The 13,391-nt window shown below is 32.0% G+C and overlaps 1 protein-coding gene across 9 annotated transcripts in view; it reads left to right on the plus strand.

Moving 5' to 3' along the window:
- Nucleotides 1-391: 391 nt before the first annotated feature.
- LOC118182648 (eukaryotic translation initiation factor 4 gamma 3-like) overlaps nt 392-13,391 on the plus strand; it is a 96,952-nt gene continuing 83,952 nt past the window's right edge. Inside the window, exons 1-3 of one of the 9 annotated variants that reach the window (XM_085813660.1) lie at nt 465-666; nt 4,488-4,570; nt 13,118-13,217. The gene's annotated coding sequence lies outside the window, so the exon portion shown is untranslated. The other 8 variants (XM_085813658.1, XM_085813659.1, XM_085813662.1 and 5 more) reach the window with 8 other exon arrangements.

Genomic DNA, 13,391 nt, shown 5'->3' on the forward strand with positions numbered 1-13,391 from the left:
CTAGTATGACTATTTGTCTGGCTTAAATTTTAAAATAGTCCAATTTTAGGGAAATTATTAATTTTGGCTGGTGTTTGTCGATCTAACCTCTTCTGCAAATTCAACGCCACCTTCTGCGAAATGACATCTTTCCAAGTTCGCATTTAGAACTGAGAGAAAAGAGGGGGAAAAAATCGCCAGCCATGGCGATAGTACGCCAAAGTCTGGGTTCAGTTTCACTTCATGCCCAAACTCCTGCAGCTCATTCCTGTGCCGCTTTCTCACCCGGTTTTGAATGGCGATGCTCCGTCTAGTATATAACAGGTCTATGTTACAACCCTTCATACTGGTCGCAGATCATATTGCGCATGCGCGCCGCATTGTGACCCTGCTGTACCTAGACGCTTGTATCATACTTTCCTACCAGTACGTCCGTTCAAAGAAGACGTATAGTTGCACGTGCGTGATTGCAACATGAGGTAACATAACGTAAACAGATGTTAAATAAAATGTTTGTGTACAAACTTGCATTATGCCTTTAGGGAATAAAATATTTGAAATAATATGATTATTACTTATCGAAATTAACTATATGCGGAATTTCTCTGCCTACTGTGCAGATCTACAGTAATTTTCTTAAGTTATTCGCATTGTAGACATTTAAATGGCATCATTAATTTATTTTTGGTGAGTTACTCTTAAAATAGGAAGTGTTTAAAAAATCATCTCCCCCCTTTTTTGTGTTTATAATGTGTATTACTTTTGTAATTAGTGACTAAAATTCATTACATTTGCAAAGTACGTTTTGTAGAAAAAAATATCTTCCGTGGGTTCACATAGAATAATTTTACTTTATATCGAAATTGTTAAATATGTCAAAAATTTGAGTTGCGTTTGATTTAGGCAAAGAATAATTTTTAAGAACTGTTATTTTATGAAAAACGAAATATAAAGAGAGGTAATTGTTGTATATAATTGAAATATAAAATGTGGTAGCTAAATGATGAAAGTTGATGGATGACAACTGCATTGTATTGCATGTAAAGTCATTTTTCACTTGGCCGAACAAGTTTTTACTTTTGAAATTTAAATAGATCTTTTAATACTGCATTTTACAGCATCTATAGAAATTGAAAATGGGGTGTTTAGGCTTTTATAACTGTTCTCTTCCCAGACAAGAAATTACTTTCAAAATAATTTTTCTCCTAACATTGAAGATACCAATAAAATTGTAACAGACCTTTCTAGAAACATGCCAAAACAAACCTTAATGACCTGCTTATTTTGTAAGGTTTTCATTTATATCCTATTTGTGCCTGTGCTTGAATTAGTGTAGGAAGATAATATATTGATATACCTCACTATAAGTTTATGATGGTTCCATTTTTTTTTTTTAAAGAGAGTTTCATTACTTAATGGTTAGTGAATGAAGATACTCATACATGATAGAAAAGCTATTGTGAATCAGAGTTTTGGTCTCTTTTATAAAACAAAACAAATATTTGAATATATTAAATATTATACAAGAAAGTTCAAAGATGAATAATGATGTCTTTTTGTTTGGCTTCCTTATCCATCTTGCTTTGTTTGCATATGAGCTTTCCATTTAAATTTGTGTTATGAGATTAAGTATATGACCCTTTTGCTATGCATAATAATTAACCAGTATATTTTATAACAACATTAATAAAACTCTAAACTCATATTTTTCTGTAAATAGCAGTTGAAAGCATCTTTGCTCAGAATTTCAAATATTAATAATTAAGGGGTACTTTCTAATCACCTGCAGCTTCACCAAAAAGACACAAAAAAAATATTCATAAGGCAATGAACCATGGTTACTTACGTATTAATGCGACCACAGCAGAAATTGCTCTGATGCGCCAATAAAGAGCAATTCTGTTATTCGCACGCAGTTATCTTTTATATTCCTTTTTGTCTTGTTTGCTAATTTTTGATGCCATTTTTTAGTGCTACGAAATGCATCTTTGGGATTTGCCAAACACAGAAGATGCAATTTTATTTTTTCAGGAACGAAATATTTTACCAAAAAAACAAAAATGTACCAATTCGCATGATATGAAACTTTATTTTGGTAAACGTACGTTTTGGAAATGTAATTTAAGACAGTGTGATCAGCAAGTGGGACTTAGAAAAGATAACTGGTTTAAAGGAAGCACAATTCCATTTGGTTGATCTTTACATTATGGTAAGTTGGCGATTTTTTGGCGAAAATTTGGCAACCAACTCTCCTACAGCAACCCTCTATTTTTTTTCCCCGCCGCCATTTTGTCTTCACGAAGTAAAGACATGTTTCTTTTCTTTTTATCTACTGAACACTTCTTCCAACAATCTACTAGCCGAATTACACTTATGCTAGAAATTTTATCAAACAAAACTGCTTAATCATGACAAATATTCACTGCAAAATTGGGAAAAAGTGCACAATACTATACTCCTTACGCGTTTTTCAAAATAACACATACACATAAACCATGTACACGCCGACTTATTTTTACTTAAGAAAACATCCCAGAATTGCACAAAAATGGCATTGCGCACACTCTTCACTATATCCATGTACACTGCTTTTTTCTCATAAATTAGAAAAATTTCACGAAAATACATGACAATTTTCTCAATCTTTAAACCCGGTAAAAAGAACATATATGAAATTACCTGATCGCGAAAAAGTATTTACCCTTTACAAATATGAACATTTCCACATATAAAATAAATAAAATATCCAAAAACTTTTACCTCTAAATCATCTATTACATTATACACGTCACCAATGAATTCATACCGCAAGCATTACAAATACTTAGTATCAAATATTTAAATTATTTCCATGCACGTTTACTTCAACTTAAACGTATACCAAATTCCTACAAACATAAAATTCACAAAATAACTATCATTTAATTAAAATATCACTAAACCATGTACACGTCGACTTATTTTTACTTAAAAAAACATCCCAGAATTGCACAAAAATGGCATTGCGCACACTCTTCACTATATCCATGTACACTGCTTTTTTCTCATAAATTAGAAAAATTTCACGAAAATACATGACAATTTTCTCAATCTTTAAACCCGGTAAAAAGAACATATATGAAATTACCTGATCGCGAAAAAGTATTTTCCGTTTCCAAATATGAACATTTCCACATATAAAATAAATAAAATATCCAAAAACTTTTAGCTCTAAATCATCTATTATATTATAAACGTCACCAACGAATTGATACCGCAAACATTACAAATACTTAGTGTCAGATATTTAAATTATTTCCATGCACGTTTACTTCAACTAAAACGTATACCAAATTCCTACAAACATAAAATTCACAAAATAACTATCATTTCATTAAAATATATTAAATCCAAAAACACTACTTAAAATATAAATGAGCACATACATTAAATTAATAAAAATTACCTTACAATCCTAATTACTTTAAACTAAATCATTGCTAATAACAATTTTCCCAATAATACCAAATTCCTTTCCACCTTACATGTAGAACAATGCATAAAAATAATGTCCTCAAATAATTAAAAATACTAACTTACCTAATCTTTTTCAGAATCTTGATTACGTGGCGGATACACTTTTCTAATTCATTCAATAAAATTATTGAAAGATTTTTTCTGCGAATTTTTCCTCCATACTTCCTCCTCTAAATAAAAAGCAAACTTCTCTTTATCACAATGCCTAAATACCCATTTCGAATTCACTTTAGTTAGGGCCATGGAATCCAAAAATTAACCAACACTGTTTCACACAACACAGAATAAAGCTAAATACAAAATTTCCACATTTTTTCCCGATTTCCCCCCTTTTCCGATTAAAGAACCGTAATTCGTTCATTAATATCACATGACATATCCCATGATCTCTCATTTCCCTCACGCAAAATAATGCGTAATCGGAACTGAGTACTGCTCACATTATTACCAAAGTCCCAGGTAGTAACCTTTATCGCCTCCAAAATGTCGCCAAACTACCAGTTACCATATTGTAAAGATCAACCTTCCATTTTGTTCAGCTTTGGGATTCGTATACTGCTGGTGCGAGGAGTTAATGTCGATTAAATTTTGTGAAAAGCAACTTGATTTATCGTATAAAACTGTGGTACAACTCTGATATACGCCCTAATTTCACCAAATGTGGCGATATGTGTTCTGCGCTGGTTTTTGGCACGATTGCGTGTTGTATGGCAACCCTGTTGACGTAGAAAAATCTTTCGCTGGATTTCGTTGGTTCCCGTCATGTTTTGTGTCTAAAAAGCTAGGGGGAAAGATTTAATGGTGAACGTTGTTGAATTGAAGTTCGGTATAAGGAAATATCGTCATGGCGATCCTGTTGAGGGGCAATGGGTATTTGGAGGTGTGGAAAGAAGGTATGGGAGATGATTTTTAGTGGCTGTGATAGAAGTAGGGATTAGTGATTATTTGTTATTTTATTTATTTGTGAACCATAAAATGAATTTTCTGGATAGTGTGTCTGGCTGTCATATAAATACGATAGTGATTACGTGGCGGTATGAAATTGGTATTTCTGTTGTTCGAAAAAGCATTAATGGTAAGTGCATTTTATTTTATTCTTGTTCTTATTTTGTAGAATGTTATGGTCATTGTTTTTTTAGTATGAATTTCTGTCGTTATTGTTTTTTTTTGGTTGATCTTTACATTATGGTAATTTGGCGCTTTATTGGCGAAAATTTGGCGACCAACTCTCCTACAGCAACCCTCTATTTTTTTTTCCCCGCCGCCAAAGACATGTTTCTTTTCTTTTTATCTCCTGAACACTTCTTCCAACAATCTACTAGCCGAATTACACTTATGCTAGAAATTTTATCAAACAAAACTGCTTAATCATGACAAATATTCACTGCAAAATTGGGAAAAAGTGCACAATACTATACTCCTTACGCGTTTTTCAAAATAACACATACACATAAACCATGTACACGCCGACTTATTTTTACTTAAGAAAACATCCCAGAATTGCACAAAAATGGCATTGCGCACACTCTTCACTATATCCATGTACACTGCTTTTTTCTCATAAATTAGAAAAATTTCACGAAAATACATGACAATTTTCTCAATCTTTAAACCCGGTAAAAAGAACATATATGAAATTACCTGATCGCGAAAAAGTATTTACCCTTTACAAATATGAACATTTCCACATATAAAATAAATAAAATATCCAAAAACTTTTACCTCTAAATCATCTATTACATTATACACGTCACCAACGAATTCATACCGCAAGCATTACAAATACTTAGTATCAAATATTTAAATTATTTCCATGCACGTTTACTTCAACTTAAACGTATACCAAATTCCTACAAACATAAAATTCACAAAATAACTATCATTTAATTAAAATATCACTAAACCATGTACACGTCGACTTATTTTTACTTAAAAAAACATCCCAGAATTGCACAAAAATGGCATTGCGCACACTCTTCACTATAGGTGGACAGCGAGACATCATTAGAATCTTATTTAGCAGATCATATAGCAACAGCATCAGGTCAAAGAAAAATGAGACTGTTTTGAATCTATGCTAAACCTTATATTGGCCCATTTTCCACCGAAATCTGACTGACTATTGTGATTTTAAATAAAATGTTACGATTTTTGAAAGCGTTTTGATTTTAAATAAAGTGTTTTAATTTATGATTTGTCGTAAAAATTTTAGGTGTAGATTGGCAGCACTTAAAAACAGCCAGATCTGCAGCTGCGGTTGTGTTAATAAAGTACCGAACCATGTAGCCAAAAAAGTATTTATCTCACAGCCCATGAGGTAACCAAAAAATATGGGTAGAGTATACTTTAAGGTACCCCTTGTATTATGGCGAAGTTGTTGTTTCATTTATGGTAGCTTGAGTAGTGGAATGTTATGGAAACCCTATTGTGACGTAATCGGGTGCATGATTCTCCGAAATTTTGAATCATGGGATGTTTTGTAAGCGTTTTTGTGGTGTGTGTTGCTTTATACGGTAGAATGGCTGAATGTAGTAAGATTAATTTGAAATTTCTGTACGATTTGAAGCGAAAGTGAAAAGAGCTTTAATTGACTGGTGTGTAAATGAAGGTTTACTTAGTAGCCATTATAAGTGTCCTGTATGTAGGAAGGATATGCGTCTAGTCGAACGTAAAAACCATTTAGATGGATTTGAATGGGTTTGTAGGAAGAAAGGTTCAGATGGTCACTATGTGAAGCGTTCGATCAGAAAAAGTACCTGGTTTGAAAAAAGTCATTTGAGTATGATTGATATTTTGATTTTTATGTGGCTCTGGGTGTACGAAGCGAATTCAAATCATGGTAAGTGAATATTTGCTTTTGGTAGTGCTTAAATGTATAACATGTTTTTCCTTTTTTATGTTATTTTATTGTTTGGTTTAAAATGTATTTTATTGAGATTATGTGTTTTTTGTTTGCCTGTATTGTAGAAGTTGGTGCTCCTTTGACTTTTTAAGTGAAAATATATCGATGTGTACATGGACAAAGTAAAGGGAGTGCGCAATGTAAGTTTGTGCAATTCTGAGATTTTTTTAAGTGAAAATAGGTCAACGTGTACATGGAGGAAGTCAAAGAAGTGCGCAATGCCATTTTTGTGCAATTTGGGGATTTTTTTAAAGTGAAAATAAGTCAATGTGTACATGGATACCGAGTTTGTGCAATTGTTTGTCTCGTTATTTTGGCTTCGCAAAAATCGCCGTTTCACAAGCCAAAATAACGAGTCAAAGAATTGCACAAACTGTACCGCCAAGTTTCGCCAAGGGGTACCCTAAACTATACTTTTACCAGAAATATTTATAAGGCAATGCAGGCTGTGTAACACACGAGTTTGAGTCACCATAGATCTGCATTTTTGAAATTCTCTAGTCATTTTCTGATTCTTATTTCTTTTTGCATTGACTGCATTTACTTTTGGCATAAAAAATCCAGGATTCTTGTCTTCCATTGTGACCTTGGCGAGAAGAAGTGCCACTGCACAAATGAGACTTGAGAAAATGTATTTTGTTGCCATGTGTTATAAACATCCACAAAACAATAAATCGGCAATTTATTTATCTGTGTGACGCAAGTTGTTTAATATATACCTGTAAAAGGAATTTAATATAAAATTGCATTTATTATAATTTTTGAAGCATTTTTTGGTAATTTACTTAAAATAAGATAATTCAGAAGAACTTATTTGATATGTGCATTAATTATTGCATTTAATACAATTATGTAAGTAATTTATTTAAAATAACATATATAAACTTCTAATTCAGAAGTCAAACAACAAAAATCAGCGTTAATTCACAAAATTTTCACAGGACTAGTTTCGATGGTTTTACCGAACCATCATCTTCAGCTGCAAAACCGCAAATGAACAAGATAGGAAAAAATGTTTAGATAAGATAAGAAAGCCTGGACAAGAATAAGCAAGTGGCGCCATCTGTTGGCGAAACCAGAACTAAAACATAATTTCACTAAAAGCCGAAGGCAAATTTGGATTGGAATTAGGATCGTTAACTAGAACAGAAAGATTTTTATGAATGTGAAATGCCTCCAGAAAATCCAGTTCTCCAATGGAAGATGTTTTTTGAATAATTTTGGCAGCAGAAAAATTGAAAGTGTGATTTTCGGACCAACAATGTTGAGCAACAGAAGACTTCTGTGTTTCCTTTTTTCTAACATATGCCTCATGTTCTTTGACGCGAAATTTTAAGGCTCTCTTAGTTTGGCCAATGTAAATTAAACCGCACTGGCAAGGAATCCTATAAATACCGCAGGAATTCATATCCGGAATGGGGTCCTTGAGTATAGAAGTTGGAATTTTATTGACGGGAGAGTAAACAACCCGAAAGTTAAATTTCTGCAAAATATGTGCAACTTTATAGCTAATTGATGGAAAGAAGGGAATGACAACAGAATTTTTATAATCTCCTAAAATAAGAGTGTGGCTTTTAGTGTGTTGAGATGAGAAATTTTTAACTGCTTGATTAATAATGTTGGGTGAAAAGCCCCTGTCAATAGCTATTGCTTTTAAATAATTTAGTTCTTCATCAAGGGCTAGTTTGGAGGAGCAAACTTGAAGAGCACGGAAAACATAGGAATAAAATGAAGCTAACTTTTGTTTAGTCGGATGACATGATTTAAAGTGTGGTGGAAGGCAAACCGATGAAGGTTTACGGTAAACTGTAGTACTGAAGTTGGATGTGTTACGTGTGACCAGAATGTCGAGAAACGGAAGAGAATTGCAAGTCTCAAGTTCAAAAGTGAACTGAATAGCAGGATCAATAGAATTCATTGTTGAACGAACTCTATTTAAATCATCTTTATTACCTTCAAACAGGGTAAAAGTATCGTCTACGTAGCGGAACCATGCCGGGAAGTTTAAAGTTTCAAACAATTTTGATTCATAATAATGCATGTAGATATCAGCCAGGATGGGACTGAGGGGGCTTCCCATGGCTAATCCCTCAGTTTGCTTGTAATATTTATTTTGGAAAATAAAATGTGTTTTAAATAAATAAAATGCGTCAAAGAACATGAGGCATATGTTAGAAAAAAGGAAACACAGAAGTCTTCTGTTGCTCAACATTGTTGGTCCGAAAATCACACTTTCAATTTTTCTGCTGCCAAAATTATTCAAAAAACATCTTCCATTGGAGAACTGGATTTTCTGGAGGCATTTCACATTCATAAAAATCTTTCTGTTCTAGTTAACGATCCTAATTCCAATCCAAATTTGCCTTCGGCTTTTAGTGAAATTATGTTTTAGTTCTGGTTTCGCCAACAGATGGCGCCACTTGCTTATTCTTGTCCAGGCTTTCTTATCTTATCTAAACATTTTTTCCTATCTTGTTCATTTGCGGTTTTGCAGCTGAAGATGATGGTTCGGTAAAACCATCGAAACTAGTCCTGTGAAAATTTTGTGAATTAACGCTGATTTTTGTTGTTTGACTTCTGAATTAGTATTTATTCGGCGTGTTATTGTGTCTTAATATATAAACTTGCTGGAAAATTTTGTTTAGCCCAAAGGGCATTAGCTCAGAAGGGCTATTAATTTCAAAATGGCATTTTGCATCGATTCACTTTTCAAACTGTCGCCACCAAATATCGCTGTGTATTATCTTTAAAGAAACTAAATAATGAAGAATCTGCATGAATGCATGAATGTTTCTCGCATTGTGAAGAAACAACTGTACCTAGAGCCATCAAATTATGCATGACAAACAGTAACTATTTTGAAAAATGTGGTGCACTAAAAATGTGAAACGGCAGCAAAATATATTGAAATTAAAAATACTAAAAATAATGGTTGATTTTTACATTATGGTAACTTGGCGATTTTTTGGCGAAAAATTGGCGACCAACTCTCCTACAGCAACCCTCTATTTTTTTTTCCCCACCGCCATTTTGTCTTCACGAAGTAAAGACATGTTTCTTTTCTTTTTATCTACTGAACACTTCTTCCAACAATCTACTAGCCGAATTACACTTATGCTAGAAATTTTATCTAACAAAACTGCTTAATCATGACAAATATTCACTGCAAAATTGGGAAAAAGTGCACAATACCATACTCCTTACGCGTTTTTAAAAATAACTCATACACATAAACCATGTGCACGTCGACTTATTTTTACTTAAAAAAAATCCCAGAATTACACAAAAATGGCATTGCGCACACTCTTCACTATATCCGTGTACACTGCTTTTTTCTCATAAATTAGAAAAATTTCACGAAAATACATGACAATTTTCTGAATCTTTAAACCCGGTAAAAAGAACATATATGAAATTACCTGATCGCGAAAAAGTATATACCCTTTCCAAATATGATCATTTCCACATATAAAATAAATAAAATATCCAAAAACTTTTACCTCTAAATCATCTATTATATTATAAACGTCACCAACAAATTCGTACCGCAAGCATTACAAATACTTAGTGTCAAATATTTAAATTATTTCCATGCACGTTTACTTCAACTAAAACGTATACCAAAGTCCTACTAACATAAAATTCACAAAATAACTATAATTTAATTAAAATATCACTAAACCATGTACACGTCGACTTATTTTTACTTAAAAAAAAAATCCCAGAATTGCACAAAAATGGCATTGCGCACACTCTTCACCATATCCATGTACACTCCTTTTTTCTCATAAATTAGAAAAATTTGATGAAAATGCATGACAATTTTCTGAATCTTTAAACCCGTTAAAAGGAACATATATGAAATTACCTAATAATGAAAAAATATATACCCTTTCCAAATATGAACATTTCCACGTATAAAATAAATAAAATATCCAAAAACTTTTACCTCTAAATTATCTATTATATTATAAACGTCACCAACGAATTCATACCGCAAACATTACAAATACTTAGTGTCAAATATTTAAATTATTTCTATGCACGTTTACTTCAACTAAAACGTATACCAAATTCCTACAAACATAAAATTCACAAAATAACTATCATTTAATTAAAATATAATTAAATTCAAAAACACTACTTAAAATATAAATAAGCACATACATTAAATTAATAAAAATTAGCTTACAATCCTAATTACTTTAAACTAAATCATTGCTAATAACAATTTTCCCAATAATACCAAATTACTTTGCTTCCACTTTACATTTAGAACAATGCATAAAAATAACATCCTCAAATAATTAAAAATACTAACTCACCTAATCTTCTTCAGAATCTTGATTACGTGTCCGATAAACTTTTATTAGTTCACAGCAAGGTACCGGGTAAAATAAATAACTTAATAAAACATCTTTACTTCTATCTCACACAACCTTAAAGAAACACTTATTACTACCCCTTTCAATCCCACTAAATACCCATTTCGAATTCACTTTAGTTAGTGCCATGGGATCCAAAAATTAATGAACACTGTTTTACACAACACAGAATAAAGCCAAATACAAAATTTCCAGATTTTTTCCCGATTTCCCCCCTTTTCCGATTAAAGAACCGTAATTCGTCCATTAATATCACATGACATATCCCATGATCTCTCATTTCCCTCACACAAAATAATGCGTAATTGGAACTGAGTACTGCTCACATTATTACCAAAGTCCCAGGTAGTAACCTTTATTGCTCCCAAAATGTCGCCAAACTACCAGTTACCATATTCTAAACTTCAGCCAAAATAATAATAAACCTTATACAATTCAGTGTTTTAATACAACAAGTATTTTAATAAAACGCTGAAAATCATATAAAACAAACATCCATAATGAAACACTGAAACTTATTGTGTAACAATACAGCAACAAGTTAGCTAAATTAAAAATGTAACAAACATTTCCATGATAAAACACTTAACTTTCTTTATCCCCCAGTTGTCTGCCACTCTGCACAGCAATTTGTGTTAATTTCAAGGAACATAAAAGAATTGCAGAATGCTTAGCATCACAGAGCAACTTAGCATTGCTTTCTATGTACATTTCAACCTATTTTTAACTTAAAAAAAAAAATCAGATAATTGCAGAATTCTCGGTTTTGTGTAGAGCAATTTGGCACTGCTCTCCATATACATATCGACCTGTTTTAATTGAGGGAAAAAAAAAAAAAAACCGAGAATAGCACAAATTCAGAAAAACCTATTGTCACTAAAAAAAAATTAGGGAATTGCACAAATTCAGAAAAAAATACCTATTATCAGAAGGAAAAAATCGAAACTACATTTAATTGGAAAGTGCTATTATCACAATCACTTAAGAATACTAGTAGATAGAGAAATGCTAAAAACGTAATGAAACTCCAGAAATTACATAAAAGAAACACTGATGATGAAACAGCAGAGCAAATTAACTAAATTAAAAATGCAAGAAGCAATAATAATCAAGCACTTGCCTTTTTCCTACTATATTATCTGCTACTAGAGAAAGTGCCATATTTTTAAAAAACTGAAACACTTTCTTTTTTCATTAGCAGGAAAACTGCAACTGATGTTACAATTCGGTACATGAAAAAAAATTCCACACATTCACTACAACAATCAGAAACCACAAAATGACTCTAGAATTTCGAAATTTCTACTGCATGCATTGTGTACTGGCATAATGCACATGCAGTATTAGTAGGTTGCCAGATAAATATATTTTCAGAAAATTGTGAGTTACCTAGTCTGGGAACATAGCACTTTTCTCAATGATTCTTGTCAGAGTTGATTAACTAAAGATTATCCTTTATTCTTGTTCCTTTTACATTCTGTTTTATATCAAAGAATGCATGACACTAACATGAACTATATAATATATTTTGAGAATTATAAAAAAATAGGGTACTTTTTCGTTTTGCTGGTGTATGCGATAAAGTCGCCAATAATGGTAAAACTGATGCCAAACAGAATATCCTCACTGGTAACTTTTTACGCCTCATTTTCAAAACAAATCGCAGCCATTTCTTATCAGATTGATTGTTTCTTTGAATACTGGCATACAATTACATAGAATCTTTACCAGATAGTTGATTTTTACGCCCTAAGGCCATTTGAGGTAATTAAATCAATTAGGATTCAATCACACTGCTCACCCGAAGGCGAAAATATAGAAAAGGCAAAGTCAAGGGTTAAATTCATCAATTCTAATGAGAATGCACTGGCGAAGTAAAGCATTGCAGTTTTACATAATTTCTGAGTAAGCTATTCATACAAATTGAAATAATTCTTGCATTTAAACTTGTATTCCAAATTGCGATTTAACTTGAAATTAATGTAGATAATTACTGAGAGAATTAGATTTTTGTAGCGTAGTTTACATGAGATGAGATCACTTGGTCACGTGATATAAACCGGCAAATCATGATGTTGAACCATGAAAGCACATTCAATTCTTGATGTCTTTTTACAAATTTATTGGCTTTTTACAAAATTTTAAGCAATAGTAAAATGTTTATGCCTTCAAAATAAAAAATTCTTAGAACTAACATTTGTTAAAATTTTTTATGTGTATACTGTATGTTGTCGCCAATAAAGTCTGTGTGGCGATATTTGCGCCGCCGAAACGGAAAAGTACCTAAAATAGTTCTAATAGTATATGAGAAACTGAAATAAAAATTTGACTTTAGGTTTTCTTCTCCAGGAGATCATAAAGGCATATTTTGAAATGATTGGACATGGAAAAAGAGTTTTTCTTTTGAAAGTGTTTCTAAGTCTGCTTATATAGAGGTAAGTGTAATAAATAATGTATATGCATTTCATACTTTTTCATCTGGTGTAAAAATCAGTGTTTTGTTTTTGCTTTCAAAGAGAATGTGAATATCTATTATTAGAATTCAGTAAATTAGGCATCTTCTTCTGAATTTCAAGATTATCATTTTAAAATATTGTGTTGAACCTTTT

Source organism: Stegodyphus dumicola, chromosome 3, assembly GCF_044657685.1.
Source record: "Stegodyphus dumicola isolate Sdum_Otavi_A_Nest chromosome 3, ASM4465768v1".
Classification (NCBI taxonomy): Eukaryota; Metazoa; Arthropoda; class Arachnida; order Araneae; family Eresidae; genus Stegodyphus; species Stegodyphus dumicola.